The sequence below is a fragment of the Lissotriton vulgaris genome, chromosome 1_1, assembly GCF_964263255.1.
Source record: "Lissotriton vulgaris chromosome 1_1, aLisVul1.2, whole genome shotgun sequence".
Taxonomy (NCBI): Eukaryota; Metazoa; Chordata; class Amphibia; order Caudata; family Salamandridae; genus Lissotriton; species Lissotriton vulgaris.
The window spans coordinates 159131836-159152404 of NC_141685.1; the positions used below are offsets into that span (position 1 = coordinate 159131836).

The following is a 20569-nucleotide window of genomic DNA, read 5'->3' on the forward strand; positions in this document are numbered from 1 at the left end:
CAGAAGATTCCACCCACTAAGGTTAGATTATTCTAAATTAAAAAGAAAAAAAACATGAAGACAAACATTGGAATGTTGGAGCTCCGGACTTATACCAGCAATTACAAGCCATTTAAGGGCTTTAATACAGTGAAAATGTATCTCAATACATAACTGTTGGCAAATTGCCGCTTTGTTATTATTTTATCCTCTTCTCCGGAGTCAGCAACAAGGTGTTTCAGAAATGTATGACCTTTTTATTCTGTACACTGCAGTGAAAGCTAGGGACAGCTGTCTTGTTCATCAACCAAACTACCTTTTAAATTAGTTTGAGCATCCCCAGTGCCCTCCACCTAGATTGAGAAACCAGTTCTCGGTGAACACCCACCATGCCATACAGGACAGGTAGCCAAGTCGATAGGGAGTCATCTTTATTTACTTGAATATCATTGGTTCACAAAGCCTTCCATACCAAAAGAGCCATGGAGGATGGAACTCTGGCTCTGTGGCTGTGCTATGCTCTTTCTAGCATTTAACAGTAACTAAAGGTTTCATTTCCAAGTTCTGAAAGGGACCTCGTCCTAGTCTACCGGACATTGACCTAGTGTGCTAGCCTGTATCTCAAACCAGCTTCATAGGCTTATTGGCTAGCACCTGTTTTAAAGAGAACCAGGGCAGAAAAAGGTTTACGCAATCAAAAGAACCAAATACAATCAATTTCATATCACAAATTTTTGTGTCAAATGTTTTGGTTCTCTAAAATTTCCAAATGACTCAGCCTCACTAGTAATTATATTCAATTATATAAATATTTAGATATGGTGTCCTGGCTTTAGAAGTACTGGAGTGAATATGTGCACAAAATGAGGACATTTTAACACAATTCCATACACAGATGTGAGCTGGATAAACTGGGTGATGACAGCGATCCTTGTGCCAATCATCCACACTCGAGCTCATTAGGTAAAAAAGACAATCATCAGTACAGACTACTTACTTATCCCTATCTTGACTCAGTCCAGGAGGGCTTTCAGTTCCATTCTAGTCAATTATACATTTAAAGTTAGGCTTTCATAGGACTATAGAATGATTATTTCCCGGAGGAACCCACAGAATTCTCCTTTACAAGTTACAAACGACAACAGCTCAAGCAGGTGCTGCTAAGTAACACCAGCGGAGGGCTCCATAGATTGCTTTTGCTCAAACTTTAGCACTGTATGTTCTTACAGGGACTTTAAGGAACAGCCTTCCTTCCATACTATGAAAAAGCTGAAAACACTTGGTTAGTCCTGGACATAGGAAGACCGACATTCGGGATATGATTGTGGCATAACGATTTCAACAAAAAGCCATAAGCTTAGCTTTACAACTGATCACCCTTCGAAGGTGCTCACAGCTCTTTGTACTTTGGCTCCCTTAATCCACGTCCATTACAGACACCGTTGTTCTAGATATAACACAATCTAACACCCAGTATATAAAGTTGCACTAAATAAGAACCTTAAAAAAAGTCTCTTTGGAATATGACAAATCTATGTCTACATCCCTCTTGTAGCCGAATACATATAAGTACTGAAAATGTTATGGAATTTATATGGATTATTAACAAGGGGAGTGCCAAGCCACAGACACATTTTTAGCTTTCCATAGAAATGATACATTGGTTGGACAAAAATGACTGAATTAAAAGAAGTGCATCCCAGGTCTTCATATCACAAGTAGCACTTCTCTCTCCATCAACACAGGAGAGCTAGTCCCATCGCAAAGAAACCTTGTCAGTCATGTGAACGCCGAAAGCAGAGCCATTCTGAGAACAGTCACACTGTCGAGACAGGACCCCCGTCTAATGCCACCTCTAACAGACTCCCTGCTGACAGCAGTCACACTGTCGAGACAGGACCACCTTCTAATGCCACCTCTGACAGACTACCTGCTAACAACAGTCACACTGTCGAGACAGGACCCCCCTCTAATGCCACCTGTGCCAGACTCTCTGCTGACAGCAGTCACACTGTCAAGACAGGACCCCCTTCTAATGCCACCTGTGCCAGACACCATGCTGACAGCAGTCACACTGTCAAGACAGGACCCCCCTCTAATGCCACCTCTGCCAGACTCTGCTGACAGCAGTCATACTGTCGAGACAGGACCCCCCTCTAATGCCACCTCTGCCAGACTCTCAGCTGACAGCAGTCACGCTGTCGAGACAGGACCCCCTTCTAATGCCACCTGTGCCAGACACCTGCTGACAGCAGTCACACAATTGAGACCGGACCCCCTTCTAATGCCTCCTGTGCCAGACTCCATGCTGACAACAGTCACACTGTCGAGACAGGACCCCCTTCTAATGCCACCTGTGCCAGACTCCATGCTGACAGCAGTCACACTGTTGAGACAGGACCCCCTTCTAATGCCACCTGTGCCAGACTCAATGCTGACAGCACAAATCATCTTGAGTTTAGGGGCGCAATATCATTTCTTTACAATCAGCAGTAAAATGCCAAAATCCAAATCATTTTTTTATTCTATTACATATCTTAAAAACATGCCTTTCTTTTTAATATGTAAAACTTAGTCATTATTGTGTACATTTTATAGCATCGTGATTGGTTCTACCTTTATATTATTTTTATACAATCAATCTTTTTTTTCATTTCTTTTGTGGAACAATCATGTCAAAATCCAGCTCCATTAGCCATCAAAAAATCGTCGTCCAAGAATGTAAAATGGTGATTTTGCTTAAATATCACACAGTCAGTGTCAACTACCAGTGACTTTTATAAATGATTCCTCACTCTCCTGAAGAGAAGCCGCGTGCTCACCCTGTCTATCACACAGCATGCAGGTTGGAGACTTTCATTAATAATCTGTATCTGGTGAACAGACACTGTGTGCTCGGCCTGGCTATCACACAGCTGTAGCTCTGTCACCGTTATTAATGATCCTGCACTCTTCTGGGGTGAAGTACTAGGCCTGCCTATCAAACAGCGGCAGATCTGTGACCTTCATTACTGATCCTGCACTCTTCTGAAGTGTGCTCGGCCTGACTATCACACAGCTGCAGATCTGTGACCTTCATTATTGATCCTGCACTCTTCTGAAGTGAAGCTTCATGCTCGGCCTGGCTATCTCACAGCTGCAGCTCCGTGACCTTCATAATTGATCCTGCACTCTTCTGAAGTGTGCTCGGCCTGGCTATCACACAGCTGTAGCTCTGCAACCGTCATTATTGATCCTGCACTCTTCTGAAGAGAGGCTGACGTCTTTGTAGCTTTGAAAGTTGACAAAAGATCTTCACACATTTACTGCAATGACATGGCTTTTCCCGTGTGTGTTTGCTGGTCAGTACTTAATATTGAATATACATAACATCTACTTCAACATTCACTGCACTTGAATGATTCCTGTGTGTGTTTTCTGATGCCTTTTTTGACCTGAAATATATATATATATATCCATTGTCACATTCCTTGCACTTGAATGGTTTTTACAGTGTGTATTCACTGATATTTTCTTAATGTTAATGATTCACTAAAACTACTTTTACATTCATGGCAATGATATGGTGTTTCCCTAGTGTGTGTTCTCTGATGCTGTTTTAGTTGTGATAATCGACTAAACCTCTTCAAACATTCTCTGCAATTATATGGTTTTTCTCCTGTGTGTGTTCTTTGATGGTGATTTCGGTCTGATAATCGACTAAAGCTCTTCATACATTCACTGCACTTGAATGTTTTTTCCTGTGTGTGTTCGCGGATGAATCCTTAATGTTGAAGATTCACTAAAACTACTTTCAGATTCACTGCACTGGCATGGTTTTTCTCCAGTGTGAGTTCTCTGGTGCCATTTTAGGCTTGATAAATATATAAAGCTCTTCCTACATCCATTGCACTTGAATGGGTTTTCCCCGGTGTGTGTTCTCTGATGCTGTTTTAGGTCTGACAATCGAATAAACCTCTTCTCACATTCACTGCACTGGTATGGTTTTTCCCCGGTGTGTGTTTTCTGATGCTGTTTTAGGTGTGATGATTGACAAAAGCTCTTCACACATTCACTGCACTTAAATGGTTTTTCCCCTGTGTGTGTTCGCTGATGATTCCTTAATGTTGACAAATCACTAAAACTACTTTCACATTCACTGCACTTGAATGGTTTTTCCCCTGTGTGTGTTCACTGATGACTCCTTAATGTTGAATATTGACTAAAACTACTTTCACATTCACTGCACTTGAATTGTTTTTCTCCTGTGTGTGTTCTCGGATGAATCCTTAATGTTGATGAGTTACTAAAACTTCTTTCACATTCACTGCACTGGAATGGTTTTTCCCCTGTGTGTGTTCGCTGATGCTGTTTTAGGTGTGATAATTTATTAAACCTCTTCACACATTCAGTGCAATTATATGGTTTTTCTCCTGTGTGTGTTCTCAGATGGTATTTTAGGTCTGATAATCGACTAAAGCTCTTCAAACATTCACTGCACTTGAATGGTTTTTCCCCTGTGTGTGTTTGCTGATGAATCCTTAATGTTGAAGATTCACTAAAACATCTTCCACATTCACTGCACTGGAATGGTTTCTCCCCTGTGTGTGTTCGCAAATGTTTCCTTAATGCTGATGAATCACTAAAACTTCTTCCACACTCACTGCACTGGAATGGTTTTTCCCCTGTGTGTGTTCGCAGATGTGTCCTTAATGCTGATGAAACACTAAAACTTCTTCCACATTCACTGCACTGGAATGGTTTTTCCCCAGTGTGTGTTCTCTGATGCTGTTTTAGGTCTGATGATTGAATAAACCTCTTCTCACATTCACTGCACTGGAATGGTTTTTCCCCTGTGTGTGTTCGCAGATGTTTCCTTAATGCTGATAAATCACTAACACTTCTTCCACATTCACTGCACTGGAATGGTTTTTCCCCAGTGTGTATTCGCTGATGCTGTTTTAGGTGTGATAATTGATTAAACCTCTTCACACATTGAGTGCAATTATATGGTTTTTCCCCTGTGTGTGTTCGTTGATGTCTTTTTAGGCCTGATAACTGAATAAAGCTCTTTACACATTCAGTGCATTTGAATAGTTTTTTCCCTGTGTGTGCTTGCTGATGGGGTTTTAATATTGAAGACAAACTAAAGCTCTCACTGCATGTGTCTGAGACTTCTCTCTTGGTTAGCGTCTCTGGCTCTAGTATATACTTGTTTACACCCATTGACTGTACTTCCTGAAGGGCCAACATGACTGATAAAGCCCTTATGTTATTCTTGCATTCCCTGTATGAGTCGTATTTTGCACGTTTGTTTTCCGATTAAAGAATAAAGTGCAATGGTCACCAACTACTTTCCAATCACATAACGTGTGTAAGGCTTCTTCGTGGGCGATTGTGTCTTTAGACTAGATAATGGTTCTGCATGCTTGCGGGTAAAGATTCATTGTCTTTCTGGTCGGGGCACACTGGAATAGTGCTCTGTATTTTAGACAGCAGAACCCCTATTTCATTTACCCTTCACTTGTCTGACTCCACTCCGTTGCGCTTTTCAATGGTTGCTGTGGATTGGTCTGAAACAGTTTGCAATACACCTGTAGCACTGAATGGTGGCCTGGTATTATTTTAGGAAGCAGAGCACTGATGTAACCACCTCATACCGACCTCATGATCAATGCTGTTATTGGATATGTTTACACAAGAGGAGGTTTATCAGTGTTGTCTTAATTTTCTAGAGGTTATTTCTTCGTTTTGAGGCATGGAGGTGCACAGCTGAGACTCGTGGAATCACTGAATTTCTCGTGTCCCTTGTCCCTTCTTTCAAGATGTCTCAGTTTATGTTCGAGTTTGGCTGGCTCTGACGACACTTATGTTTTCCTGAATACTGGAACTCAATATTTCGGACTACGTCTTTGCAGATTTACAGTGTTATCTTCCTCATTTTGAAACGTTTCGTACAATCAAAGATTGTTTTCTGTCGGATGTAAAAAGATTTAAAATTACTTAAAGGGAAACATAACGGAATGTGCACACACAATTTTTTATTGATTGTATAAAAATCTCTTGATTACCATTTCTGAAACTTATAAAGGCATATTTAACCATACACACAAATGTACATAAAAGTTGCTTTGACTTTCACATCTTACTTATTTCAGCAAAGGTGTTCATGAGTAAGTTAGTAAAATAAAGGGCGCTCGCATAGCACTCATACACTAGTTTCAGCTTTAGGTAGATGCATATAGTCAAGGTTTTGTTAAAACAAGAACAGCTCTTTGAGTAAGAGATGGATCAAGAAGACTCAAGACAGAAGGGTGGACATCAGGATGTTGCGCCATAAATCAAATTTTGCTGCTCGCAGAGGTGCCTGGCTTCATCCACTACACCCACAATATGCAGTAGAGCAGCAGTTATATGATTGTAACTTACTTTGTGGTTTTACTTCTTTCAAATATTTGTCAGTGTTATCTACTGGGGAGGGAGTTCCACGGATGGACTAGGAGATTGAGCTGGGCTGCTCTGTTGTTTAGTTGTCTCACCTCTAACTTTAGAGCTTGAGATAGCACACTAGCCAGGTGGCCCACTAGTAGACAGCTGTGGTGCATCAGCGTAGCAAGAGCACAGATGGTGCACCAAAGCCAAACCTGTTATCGCCCTTTCACCCCTGGACCATGTCAAGCACCCCAAACACTCTCTTAACCACTTCGCTGCTGTGCATTTTCCCCTCCTGTGCTGTTACCTGAGATTCCCCATTGTTCATGACGAGCTCAGCTCGTCATCAGCACAGCTCCACTGTGCCTCATGACGAGCTGAGCTCGTCATGAGCATGGAAGGGGTTAAAAACATCTCTTAAGCCAAACTGCTCTGTCCATATACCCTGCACCTCTGCTGCCCTCCATACAAGGTAGGGCCTGTTCTTAAATGTATTCACCTGCACCTCACATGCATAGACCTGCTTTCAACATTCCATTTCCAGCACAAAACCTGCGAACAAGATTTTACAACCATGCAATTCCCATGACCTTTCATGGGTCTCTCCTCCTACTCAAGCTTTTCCACATCACCTGTACAAACCACTGTGGCCACATTTAATGGAACAATACTGAGGTGCGCTCATTCTTTCCACAAGATGGAGAATGCCCCAGAACAGCACACACTGTTTATTATTTATTTTTATTTATTCAGCTTATAAAGCGCACTGTCACCTTGCAGGCATCCTGGCGCTAAGCAACTCAGAGTACAGGTATGTCGGATACATGGCCAGACAACTAAGTCTTGGGGAACAGCCAGGTTTTCAAACTTCTTCTAAAAGGGAAGAGCTCCCTAATTTGTCTGATCTCCCACGGGAGCTCGTTCCACAGTTTGGCCGCTGTCACCCCAAAGGATCTACCCCCTGACTTGACTTTCCTAAACCTCGGTACCTTCATCAGTCTCGCTGATGAGGAGCGGAGCCTTCTTGTAGGGATATACCGATGACATTTATTTGGGCATGAGCGCAGGACCCATCCTAATAAGGGTTTTAAAGAGAAGGCAGAGAGATTCAAATAGAACTGGTTCAAGCTCTATGTCTGTCTCGGCTGGACTACGGAAGTGTCTCGCTATGCGGTCTCCCAACAGCTACTAGAGCTCCCCTAAGAGCATCTACTAATGCGGCAGCGAGACTCATCACTGGCTTAAAAAGAAGGGCCCACATCTCCCCTGACCTTAAATCTCTAAACTGGATACCATTTGAAGCCAGAATTCACCAACTCTAAAAATAAAATAAATAAACTCTCTGTCTCAGAGGAAGCCAGTGCAGTTCTTCCAAGGCCGCAGATGTAGAGGACCTTCTAGGCAGCCCTAGGACTACCTTGGCTGCTGCTGACTGGATCCTCAGTAGTCTGTCCAAAAGGAACTTCAGGGAGTCCAGCAGTAGGGCATTACAGTAATCTAACCTACTGAGAATCGTACACCTTACCACTAGCGCACGCGCCTGAGGAGGTAGCAAAGGGAAGATTTTCCGCAGGGATCTAATGATCACAAAACAGCAAGCTTTCGTTTTTGTAACCTGAGCTTCCATAGTAAGTTTGTTGTCAAACATAATGTCCAGGTTACGGTACGTTTTTACAGGCCGAACTGCGGTTGAATTACCAGAGGGCCAAAAAATTCCAAGGAAGGACATGAGGTATCCTGCTCACTGAGCAGGAAATCACCTCAGTCTTCCCTGCATTAAATTGTAATGGGTTGTCCTTAAGCCAACGGGCTGTGTCCCACAGACAGTTGTGAAACACATCCACTGACGTCGAGTCCTCTCCCTCAAAGGAGAGAATCAGCTGCGTGTCGTCAGCATAGTTTACGATGTCAATATTGTATGCTTTGATGACCGCAATCAGGGGTTTGAAATAAATATTAAATAAAATAGGGCTAATTGCCGAACCCTGTGGCACACCATGCGACATGTTGCAGAAGACAGATTGAAAAGGAGGGAGGGACACCGCCTGCTGTCTGTCCTGTAGAAAAGACCGAAACCATCGTAAGGCACAGCCCCTCACCCCAACCTCGCTCAATCTTCTTAGCAGGATCTCATGGTTGACCGTATCAAAGGTGGCAGACAGGTCGAGCAGGATCACCTCTGAAGGTCATCCATAACGATCACCAAGGCAAGCTCGGTACCATGGGCTGGCCGAAATCCGTACTGCACCTCCTCCAGCAAGTTATGTTGCTCCAGGTGCCTAGAAAGAGTGTTACTGACAACATGTTCCACAATCTTGGCCGGGAACCGCAACAAGGAAATAGGCCTATAGTTCTTAGAACACTCTGGATCAAGAGAAGACTTCTTCAGCAGAGGTGTCACCAGAGCTTGCTTCCATTGGGGAGGGACCACACCACTAACTAAAGACTGATTACAGATCAAGCAGAGAGTTGGAAACAGTTCTTCCTCAAACTCCTTCCAAATCTTGTGTGGTACCGGGTCCAGGGGAGAACCGGAGGAAATACCCTGTGCCACCCTATTGAAATCCTCCGCCTCCAGAAGCACAAACTCAGATAGATATTCAGCGGCCTGACAAGTGGGGCTAATATCCACACCTTCAGAGTCACTCACCACAGGAGCGTCAACGCTCGTAGCCTCAGAGACTACACTCCCTGCTGCCTGATGGCCACCCTCCAGATCATCAATGATCAGTTGGATTTTCTCCTGGAAGAACCTGGCCAGGTTCTCACAGAGTTCTTTAGAGGGTGGTATCACATTCTTAGAATAGTCAGGGCTAGTAAAACTGTTCAGGATGTTAAAAATGTTTCTAGAGCTGTTAGAGGCATTGCAGATTAAGGAAGAGAAATAGCCAGCCTTCTGATCTCCTTCTTATAATCCATAATTTTGAGTTTCCACAGGAGCTTGTCCATCTCCTTGTAGCCTCTCCTCTCAGCCTGTTTGCACGCTAATTTCAGGTCTTTCAAAGTATTGTTAAACCACGGGGCGGAGGCTCTGCCCCTACATCTATGTTTTTTCAGGGGGGCACAAGAGAAAAGGCAAGGTGATTTCAGACACAGAGAGGCATAATTCTCCTCAACTTGCTTGTCTAATGAGAAACAATCCCTGACCTTGAACACAATATCAGAACCCCTCATCCGTGTGAGAGCCTTCCAATCTCTACTGATATATTCTGTTGTGGAGTGAGCTACCTGAGTATTAAGGGTATTAAAGTTAACAAATCATTTAATCAGAAAGTGATCCGTCCATTCCATAAGCAGAATTTCGCCAATATGCAGAAGATGGTTTTCTGAGAAAATTAAATCAAGAAGATGCCCAGCTTTATGAGTGGCCTTGGAGACCTGCTGAAAGTGGCCAAGACCTTCACATGAGTGAAGTACATTATAAAAACCAGAGTCAAGAGAACCATTTAACCACAAATTAAAATCACCCAAAATTACTAATCTATGATGTGTGGCTGCCATATTAGTGAGGGTATCCAATAGTGATTGCTGCTGCTGTAAACTAAAAGCCCCGGGGGGGTCTGTAACAGATAATCCCCGTCAACATAAGACCAGAACCATTTTTAATGGTCATGCCGAATAGTTCCAGTCCAGTAACCACATCAATATCAATAGTCCCCATCTTCAAGGTATCTTTATAAATTACCCCAACCCCACCCCTCTCCCGTTCAGCCTGCACATAAGATAAAGATAAAGTGCCTTCTGTGACTCTCACACATGCCCGGCAAGTACACAGCCCCTACACAGCTTTTACAAAGGGCCAGATGCCTAGCATTGCTTTTCAAAAACACACAAAATGCCATAGGCACAGCTCAACAATGTAAAATAAAAGTATTTCACAGTGTGAAATGCACCGCCAAATGATCCAAAGCGGGCAGCATGCCACCAAGGTTCTTTACTATCTCAACTGCGTTCTACAGCAGCAAAGTTTGTTGTCACCAGAGTGTTCTTCCTTTGAAAACGGTGCTATGCATGTGGTATTTGTACAGCACAAACCTAACCAAAAAGCAGCAGAGCTCCCTATCGGTCCAAGGCAGGCACAGAGTCAACGAGTGATAGGTGAGATAGCTGGATAGTGGATTGTTACTGCATTGTGATCGAAGAGCCTGAAACTAGCAGCATGTGTGCTAATTCCTCAGCAGCTTTCCCTCTATGACATGTAGAGCAGGTCCAGGCCAAGATCTCTCAGAAATAAAACATTTATAGCTCAGTAATATTCAGAGATATAGTAGCGGAAAGTAGGATGCTGGCTTCCAATAACACAGCACTGAGCACTCCACCTCAGCCAATCTTTAACGATGGTTTGAAGAACAGGGCAACAGGAAGGTGTTTTAAATGCCGACAATCAACCTTTCACCAGCTGCACACGGGGGACAGCATTGGCTAGATGAAAGCTGTGCTCCCGCAACCGCTCAAGTCTTGCATACAGGCGCTACAACATGCTAGCCAAGTGTTCTGGAACCCCCGATTCCAATTCACTCCATTTAACTACACACATTACAGTTAACTCTCCCCCCACCCTATCAAGAGCGAGTTTCCTGATTCGACACCAGAGTGTCCGTGCTGTAAACTGGCTGATGTTGATTTCTAACATATGGTGTGGGAGTGCCCACCAGTACAGGTGTCATGGCTTGAGGTTACAGCCACCATAGCAGAACTTGCAGACCATACACTGTCAACTACCCCTGAATCCTGCCTGTTAGGCCTTCACCCTATAGCAAAGAGGGAGCTAACACTTACACAGGTTCATAGACCTTGCATACGTACTTTTCAAGTGACAAATAGCAATGTCTTGGAAAGCGGCCTCTGTGCCGGACACTAAGAGGTGGCTGCATACTCCCTTGCACTGTGCACGAGCAGAGGCCAACACACTACACATGCTACTCTCTAGAGGAGTGGGGAGAAGGGGTGGGGGGTGGGAAAGTAGGATCTGCTTTCATGGCTACCCCCACTTTTTGCTGGTGTCATACAGTTTTTTCTGACTAGTCTGACTGAGATCCTGCTAATCAGGGCCCCAGTCACTGGGCTTCCTTCCTTTATTGGCTATGGTGAGTACTTGGTACATTCCTAATTGGCTGCTGGTGTACCCTTGTACGTCCCTAGTATGTGGTACTAGGTACCTAGGGCTTAGGTACTCCAGGGGACCCCCATAGGCTGCACCATGTGTTATGCCACCCATGAGGGACCCTCCAAACTCTGACTACAGGCCTGTCACTGCAGTCTGTGTGAGTTGGTGCATGTAGAATTGTACCCGAGTATGATGTATATCCTCCTGTTCATGTGATCTTTGTTCCCCTGTGGACAGTGGGACCAGGAGCTGCGCTGGTAGATTGCATGGATTAGATCTACCCTTACGCGTTCCCGGCAGCCTCCTCCTTACATGCTACTCCCTTATAATGTATTGTTTTATTGACGCACTGTCTGCCATTACCATTGGCATGTTTCATGGTCCTTGCCATCCTCCTTGCCCTGTGATCACCCTTTACCTTAGCCCCCTCGCTGCCAGGCCTTTTGTCCCCCTGTGCCACTCCCTTTTTTGGTTAAAATCATGATCTTCCCAGCTTTCACGAACAGGCAAATATTTGTCAGAAAACCAAAATGTTCTACAAGGTTTTGGCATTTTATTAGGAAATAAGCTATTTTCCTATGTTTTGTGCTTTCAACCGCCTTCCAGTTAGTGGTAGAAATGGGTGTAAAACCAATAATGGATCCCAGAAAGCAATAGATTTAAGAAAAAAGACATAATTCTGAATTTCGCAAGGGGTCAATTGTGTAGATCCTTCAAGGTTTTCCTATAGAAATTAACAGTTGATATAAAATATATTGAAAACAACAGTCATTTGTGCCTACATTTTCACCTGTAACTTCTAACTATGTTAGATTTTTTAAAAGCAATATACCGTTATGTCTGCAGGGCCCTTCTGTTAGCGGGGATATATCGGGCTTGTAGGTCCACCAAGAACCCGAGAAACCCAGAGCCAATAACTGAGCAGCACCTTGCAATGGTTATTCATTGTGTACCGGGGAGACAGCAATTCATTTGGTAAAATATAAAGAGAGAAAAATAGGTATCAAAGAAACGTAGGTATTTCTCATATTGGGACCAAGATAAGGAGTTTTGAAGCAGTGGTTATTTGCACATCTCTGAATTTGTGGGTAGCAATGCCAGCATGTGAATTAGGGGGCATTTTTCAAAATGTCTTTTTTACCCACTGTGTTATATTTTCAAAGGCAGAAATGCCTAGAAAAACAGCTGCTAATAACACTTGTTCTACTATTCTGGGTTCCCCTAAGTCTACCGATAAAAACGGTACCTCACTTGTGTGAGTAGGCCTAAAGCCTGTGACAGGAAATGGGTCAAAATGCAACATGGATATTTTTTGAAAACTAGACACCCAGGGGAATCCAGGATGGAGTGACTTGTGAGGCTATCGCCAGGTTCTGTTACCCAGAATCCCTTGCAAACCTCAAACTTTGTAAAACAAAAAACATTTCCCTCACATTTCTGTGATGGAAAGTTCTGGAATCTGTGGGGAGCCACAAACTTCCAACCTCCCAGCATTCCACCAAGTGTCTCGATAAAATTGGTACCCCACTTATGTGGATAGGTTTAGAGCCCGCAACAGGAAACGGTCCAAAATAAAAGAAATGTGGTCACATAATTTTTTGCAAGGAAAACGGACCCTTCTTTCGCAACGTGCCTACCTGTGGATTTTAGACCCTAGTTCAGCCGGCACGAAGGGAAACATAGCAACAGGAAATTGCCCAAAACGTACTGTGGAGACTTCGAAATTATTGATCACAAAAAGATATGGTTTTGCGAGAGTTACCTGTGCTTTTGGTCACATGCTTGGCAGCCATCTAGGAAAACCTACCAAACCCAGACATTTAAAAAAAAAAAACACCTGGGAGAGTCCAGGGAGGTGTGGCTTGTGTAGATCGCCCAATGTTTTCTTACCAAGAATCCCCTACAAACCTCAAATTTATTGTATTACTGTATTGACACCTTTTTATTTTCAATAAATTTTACTCTGAACTTAAAAATTATATTATCTTCAAATTTCTGTTTGAGATCACCATGCCGGTACAGATTTCCTACCACCCAGAGTGCCCCTCAAAAAATAAAAATGATACCTCACTTTTTTGGGTGTCCAATGCAGAATCGCTTAAACAAAAAAAAATAGGGTGCTTAGAGCTTGTTGTGCTATTTCCTCAGTCTCTACGTTTTTGGCCTTTCCCAGTCGCAGACCCTTGGCTACCCAAACAAATGAGGCATCATTTTTATTGGGAGACCGAGAGGAATGCCGGGTTGTAGGATATTTGTGCCAGCATGGTGCACCCACACAGAACTGTGAGAAAAATGTAATTGTTTAGCCACATTTGAGATTTGCAGGGAATTCTGGGTAAGACAACTTTGGGGAACCCATGCAAACCACACATCCTTGGACTCCCCGGGTGTCTAGTTTTCAGAAATGTCTGAGTTTGGTAGGTTTCCCTAGATAGCCACAGAGCCAGGGACCAAAAATGCAGATGCCCACATTGCAAAACAAGGTAATTTTGTGATAAATAATGTTGCTGTCTTCACAATGTGTTTTGGGACCCTCCCTCTCCAGGCCCTTAGCCTTCCCACACAAGTGAGGCAGCATTTTTATCAGGAGAGCTGGGAGAACTTTGGGTGGTAGGAAATGTGTGAGTGCTTGGTAACAAAACTCCCTTCGCAAAAATAGGTTGTTTTGTGATAGATTGGGAGCACCTGCGTTTTTGGGCCCTGGCTTGCATGCCATCAATGGAAATCTACTAACCATAGACATTTCTGAAAACTAGACACCTGGTGGAGTCCAGGGATGTGTGGCTTGCATGGATCTCCCAAAGTTTTCTTATCCAGAATCCCCTGCAAAGCTCAAATTTAGCTAAAAAGGTCACATTTTCCTCCCATTTCTCTGTGACAAGTTTGTGAGATCACTGCCCGGCACATATTTCCCACCACCCATCGTTCTCCTCAGTCTCCTGATAAAAATGATACCGCACTTTTGTGGGTGCCCAAAGCAGAGTCAACCTATTAACTTATATTAAAAAACACTGCCCTTTTGGACTCTCTTTGGTCCCCCCCCCTCAGTGTTTCATTTTATAGGTTTTTAGGTTCTCTGTTTTGAGCAGCCACACAATTGAGGTATCATTTTTATCAGGAAACTGAGGAGTACGCTGGGTGGTGGGAAATTTGTGCCGGCATGGTGATCCCACAACTTTTCCACACAGAAATGTGAGGAAAGTGTGACTTTTTATCTAAATTGACGTTTTGCAGGAGCTTCTGGGTAGCAAAACGCTGGAGGTTTCACGCAACCCACACCACCAGCCAAGCACCATCCTTGCACACCACCAGCCAAGCACCATCCATGCTTACCACCAGTCAAGGACCATCCATGTACACCACCAGCCAAGCGCCATCCATGCACACCACCAGCCAAGTTCCATCCATGCACACCACCAACCAAGGACCATCCATACACACCACCAACCAAGTGCCATCCATGCACACCACCAGCCAAGCACCATCCATGCACACCACCAGCCAAGCACCATCCATGCACACCACCAACCAAGGACCATCCATGCACACCACCAACCAAGCACCATCCATGCACACCACCAGCCAAGCACCATCCATGCACACCACCAACCAAGCGCCATCCATGCACAAAACCAGCCAAGCACCATCCATGCACACCACCAGCCAAGGACCATCCATGCACACCACCAACCATGTGCCATCCATGCACACCACCAGCCAAGCACCATCCATGTACACCGCCAGCAACACAACATCCACGCACATCGCCAGCCAAGCGACAGCCCACACATACCACAAGCAAAGCTGAAGTCCACACACACACCTCAAGACATGGTCCATCCATGCAGACCGATAGCCAAGCGACAATCCACGCACACTGCCAGCCAAGCACTAGTCCACACACACTGCCAGCTAAGCGCAAGCCCACACATGCCACCCGCAAAATGCAGGTTCACACACAGTCAGCCCAACGCCAGTAAACACCGACCATCAGCCGCACTCCAGTTGACACACAGAAGCTAGTGTCTAGAGGTTTTCAGCAGATTAGTCTAAAAATATTGCTGATCTGCCCCCAAGAGTGTGGAGGGGGACAGAGCAGCAAAGATTTGTTCACAAAAAAAGGGGACCGGCCCAGCCTAAGCCTATAAACATTTATATGGTTCCTGGTGGACTTTCTGCACCCCAGTCAGCAGATCAGGGGCTATTGCCCCTTTGGGGGAGGGTGCATTAGCATCGCACCCATCTTTTATTAAAACAAATCTTGGTGTCTAATAGGCTTTCTGCCCCCGGGGGCATATCAAGGGCAATTACCCCCATCTGCCCCCTGAAGGCGGGCAGAAAGACTACCCCATTTTTTGTTTGGAGGTGGGGGCATTGGCATTGGCATTGGCATACATATTAAAAACAAGAAATCCCTGGGGCCTAGTGGGCTTTCTGCCCCATGGGTGCATAGCGGGGGCTAGTACCCTCAATTAAACCTGAGGAGGGGTAGAAAGACTTCTATTTTTATAATTGTGAATGGGGGCATGGCTTTGCCCATTGCGGGTAGCCCCAATCCCTCTTTTCTAATAAAAATAAAATCCCTGGTGTCTAGTGGGCCCCCCCCCCGGGGAGCAGATATGGGGTAATAACTCCCATCTGCCCCAGGGAGGGACAGAAAGACTGTCCCTTTAGTTTTGGGGTGTAGAGACATTAGCATGCCCATTCTGGGAAGCCCCCACTCCTCTTTCAGAGAGGGAAAAAAACCTTGGCGTCTAGTGGGCTTTCGGCCCCCTTGGGGGGGCTGATAGGGGGTAATAATCCCTGTAGATTTGGTTGTCTCTGGTTGGCAGAGGTAGTTACTTCTGACCAAGCAGGGACCCACCTCCTCTAGTTAGGGTAGAGGCCTATAGATTTAGATTTAGATTTAGGGTTACCCCCTTAGTAGTGTTACCGAGCAGTTAGACTTATCTTCGAGGAAAGGTATGACGCATTTATGACCATGTACAGTAATATCTTGACACTCTACAAATGGACACCACACCAGTTGTATATGAAAACATACCGTTCTTTATATAATCTTTATCATCAGGCCAATAACAGTAAAAAAGAATCCACAATAAGTTAGAAGAAAAAAAGGTGATTGTAAGTGTGTTGCAACACGACTCAGTTCAATTTGGTTTCGAGTGGCTGGGGCAACTCGAATACTCACAGTCGACAGGGGTGTGATGTGGAATCATCTGGTGGGATGTGTTCGATAGTACGAGTCGGTTCTGGGGAACCACGATGAGAAGCTGCTGGACTGTAGACGTTGGTACGAGGCGTACTTGATGTTCGGCTCGAGGCGTACGAGCCGCGCTGAAATACTACTGGGCTGTAGATGTCAGTACGAGGCGTACGAGCCGCGCTAAAATACTGCTGGGCTGTAGATGTGCAATGCGATGCGTACAGGAGGTACAGTTCATAGGGTGTGAGCCCTGACAAAGTCAGCAGGGCTTGTCAGATGTGATGCAATGCGTACAGGAGTTACGGTTCGTAGGGTGTGAGCCGCGACGAAGTCAGCAGAGCTCGCAGGTGCGTTGCAATGCGTACAGGAGGTACGGTTTGCAGGGTGTGAGCAGTGACGAAGTTAGCAGGGCTCGTCAGTTGCGTTGCAATGCATACAGGAGATACAGTTTGTAGAGTGTGAGCCACAACAAAGTCCGCAGGGCTCGTCAGATGCGATGCAATGCGTACAGGGGGTACGGTTCGTAGGGTTTGAGCCGTGACGAAGTCAGCAGGGCTCGTCAGATGCGTTGCAATGCGTGCAGGAGGTACGGTTCGTAGGGTGTGAGCCGCGACCAAGTCAGCAGGGCTTGTCAGATGTGATGCAATGCATACAGGAGGTACGGTTCGTAGGGTGTGAGCCACGACAATGTCAGCAGGGCTCAACAGATGAGATGCGATGCGCAGGAGATACGGTTCGTAGGGTGTGAGCCGCGACAAATTCAGCAGGGCTCTTCTTAGTCCAAAGCAATCTAAACTACAGCCAAAAAGGCCCCTAGATTTAGGGCAAAAGGGGTCTTTTGAAGTTGTTTGATCCGGCAGGGGGTTCCCCGGTACCCAGGTACTTGTTGTGGGTGTTTCCTGCCAGATAACACCTCTTTCCTTTGAAGGAGGGAGGCAGGGTCGGCAGACACTCAGCGGGAAGTGGGGCCGGCACTGTGGAAGGCAGGATGCTCAACAGAAACTACGCCAACCCTCCCATCTAAATGCAACCAGCTAACACCAGGCTCTGGGGACGGCCCAGACCCTGTCACTTTTCCCAGACATCTGACTACACATCTTCGGCAGCACACAGCAAGGTTTGGGTAAGAAAATAGTCACTTTCTAAAAGTGCTATTTCCAAAATCATTCCCCTAAAAGAATGCATTACGAACTCCTGAGTTCCGGGACACTCGTCTGGGATCTCAACCATTTTCACTGGGTCAGATACGAATATAAGATGTCATATTTATCAGAAGGAGCACTTGCACTGTGGCACTGATCAGCAGTGGCACAGTGCTCAGAGCATCTTGTCCAGCACAAAAATAGGTCATACACATAGGAGGCATAATGAAAAATGGAAAGGGAGACCCCCGCCAAGGATGCCAGATCTCTCAATCCCAATCTACCTCCCAGAGGGGCGAGCAGACTGTCGCTGTTGTGGTTGGGGTATGGGCATAGACATGCCCACTGTGGGCACCCTCCACCACTCTATTATTAAAAAAAGACAATAATTCCTGGTGCCTAGTTTGCTTTCTGTAACAGTTGGGGGCATTATAATGCCCATTTTGGGTAGCCCGCACCCCTAAGTAAAATAAAAAAAAGAATCCTTGGTGTATAGTGTGCCTTCCGCTCCACCTCCCCGGGGGGAGGGGGTAGAAAGACTGAATATGGGCAAATTATTATGGGGGAGCAAAGGCTCTTGCCTAAGGGGCCACTCCCCCCTCTCTGGTGTCTAGTGGTGGATCCCTGCTAGGGGATCGCCCTCTTGTGGTGCCAAGAGCATATAGGCAGTGAAAATGAAATGAAAGGATCAGGTAATTTCACTTTCACTATAAGGAAGTCAGCACGCCATGCACGTCGATTGTCAGTATACTGGAAAAAAGAGCATCGGGCAGCTAGATTTCAAAATAGTGGGCCTTGGACGTAATGGTTCAATCCATGGCACCGGAGCACCACAAACCTGGACGTAACCGTATGTCCAAGGCTTGGAAGGGGTTAGTAGATCTAGCTCTAACACTGATGTAACTGGAAATGCTTCCCAACCATGATGTGCTCTACATATGCCACATATATTATGAATGAATGAAAGGCGTTTTATAACACGCAAACTTAGCCCCAGAGGGCATCAAGGTGCGATAACAAACAAACAGAAAGTCCAAACTACCAAGTGAAGACCACTATGACCACCAGAAGCGCGGTCGTTAGGCATTTTCTAAAGATCGACAGGGAGGCCTGACTACAGAGTTCAGGAGGTAGAGAGTTCCGAAGTTTTGGAGCTAAGGTGGAAAAAGCTCTACCACCCCATTTTGCCTTCACAACTCTGGGGACCGAGAGCAAATTCTTAGATGCTGAACGAAGGGTTCTTCTGGGAGTATAAACACACCGAAGGGACCTGATTCCTTCTGAGCCTGAGCCATGGACATCACCATGAGCCAGACACAGAAGTTTGAAAGAGATCCTAGAGGGAATCGGAAGCCAGTGAAGACCCCTTCTGGCCAGAGTTGCCGACCATCCTGGCAGCAGAGTTCTGCACCATCTGAAGACGGTAGATGGAGCTCTTGTTAATGCCACTATAGAGGGCATTACAATAATCTAGCCTCGAAGAGACCAAAGCAACTGTTGATTGTTTCCGGGCTGCATGGGATAGATAGGGAGCAATCTTCCTCAACGTTCTTATGATGGCACAGCAGGTGGACACCGTTCTGTTTACCTAAGAGTCAAATGATAGACTGGGATCAATTAGAACTCCAAGGTTCCCGGCGGAGACGGAGGGAAGAGGGCATTCCCCCAGGGAAGAAGGCCACTAGTCCTTTGACCATAGTTCCCGACTACCACCAAAGACCATGATCTCGGTTTTATCCCCATTCAATTTTAAGAAATTTCGCACCATCCATTTGGAGACTGCCTCCATACATGCTCTAAACTTGAGAGCTGAATCGCTTGCCGACTGGGTGATAGAGACCAGGATCTGTGTATCGTCGGCGTAAGATAGTACTTCAAGGCCGAAGGATCTCACCACCTTAGCAAGTGGGGTAACGTAGATGTTGAATAACAAAGGGCTCAATGAAGAGCCCTGTGGTACCCCACATGGCACTTCTTGAGAGGCGGAGAGGAAATTGCCCAACTTGACTCTCTGCTCCCTAAGATGTAGAAAGGAGGAGAGTAGATTGAGAGCGGTGCCCTCTACCCCAATATCCTTAACCCTGGAGTTCAGAATTGACGGGGACAAGGTGTCAAAAGCTGCTGTGAGATCTAACAACACCAGCAGAGTAGAATGTCCCTTGTCGACCTCCAGGCGGAAATTGTTAATCACAACCGTGAGGGCAGACTCCGTGCTGTGTGCAGCCCGGAACACGTGTTGAGAGATATCCAATAAATTAGAACTCTCAATGAAGGCGGAAAGATTACGATTGATATGGGCCTCAAGAATCTTGGCTGGGGCCAGAAGTAGGGAGATAGGACGAAAGTTTTTTAACACTCCGGGGTCGAGAGAGGGCTTTTTGAGCAGTGGTTTGACAACAGCAGTCTTCCAGGAAGAGGGGAAAATCCCCTCACTGATGGCCATGTTTAAAACCTATAGTAGCGGAGGGAGGACGACCCCTCTGCAGGTCTTTAAGGTTCTTAAATGGCAGGGGTCTAAGGGCGAGGATGACTTGGTGGCATCAAGGAGATGGTTAAGATCTTCTAAGGTCAAGAGAGGGAAGCCGGTGAGACCCAATTTGGGATAGACTTCGGTGGTCTCAGTATGGGGAGAGGAGCTCATAGAGAGAGAAAGTGCTGAATTAGCATCCAGCTCCTGATTGCAAATCTCAAGAGAGTTATAAATGTCGGCAATTTTGGAGTGAA

At 45.4% G+C, this 20569-nt stretch overlaps 1 pseudogene across 1 annotated transcript in view; it reads right to left on the reverse strand.

Annotated features, from left to right (window-relative positions):
• Positions 1 to 3489: 3489 nt before the first annotated feature.
• Positions 3490 to 20569, reverse strand: part of LOC147737948 (uncharacterized) — a 33806-nt pseudogene continuing 16726 nt past the window's right edge. The window contains exons 3-4 of the transcript XR_015304996.1: positions 4775 to 5932; positions 3490 to 4690 (exon numbers count right to left, since the gene is read on the reverse strand). The product of XR_015304996.1 is annotated as an uncharacterized LOC147737948 (transcript). The remainder of the gene's footprint in view (positions 4691 to 4774; positions 5933 to 20569) is intronic.